Consider the following 517-nt stretch of genomic DNA (forward strand, 5'->3'; position numbering starts at 1 on the left):
TTCCCTCCTTCCTCCCGCCCTCGGTTTACCTCATTCCACCCGCCCTCGGTTTCCCTCCTTCCTCCCGCCCTCGGTTTACCTCCTTCCACCCGCCCTCGGTTTCCCTCCTTCCTCCCGCCCTCGGTTTCCCTCCTTCCTCCCGCCCTCGGTTTCCCTCCTTCCTCCCGCCCTCGGTTTCCCTCCTTCCTCCCGCCCTCGGTTTCCCTCCTTCCTCCCGCCCTCGGTTTCCCTCCTTCCTCCCGCCCTCGGTTTACCTCCTTCCACCCGCCCTCGGTTTACCTCCTTCCTCCCGCCCTCGGTTTCCCTCCTTCCTCCCGCCCTCGGTTTCCCTCCTTCCTCCCGCCCTCGGTTTCCCTCCTTCCTCCCGCCCTCGGTTTCCCTCCTTCCTCCCGCCCTCGGTTTCCCTCCTTCCTCCCGCCCTCGGTTTCCCTCCTTCCTCCCGCCCTCGGTTTCCCTCCTTCCACCCGCCCTCGGTTTCCCTCCTTCCTCCCGCCCTCGGTTTACCTCCTTCCACCCG

The sequence above is a fragment of the Heptranchias perlo genome, chromosome X, assembly GCF_035084215.1.
Source record: "Heptranchias perlo isolate sHepPer1 chromosome X, sHepPer1.hap1, whole genome shotgun sequence".
NCBI classification, from domain to species: domain Eukaryota; kingdom Metazoa; phylum Chordata; class Chondrichthyes; order Hexanchiformes; family Hexanchidae; genus Heptranchias; species Heptranchias perlo.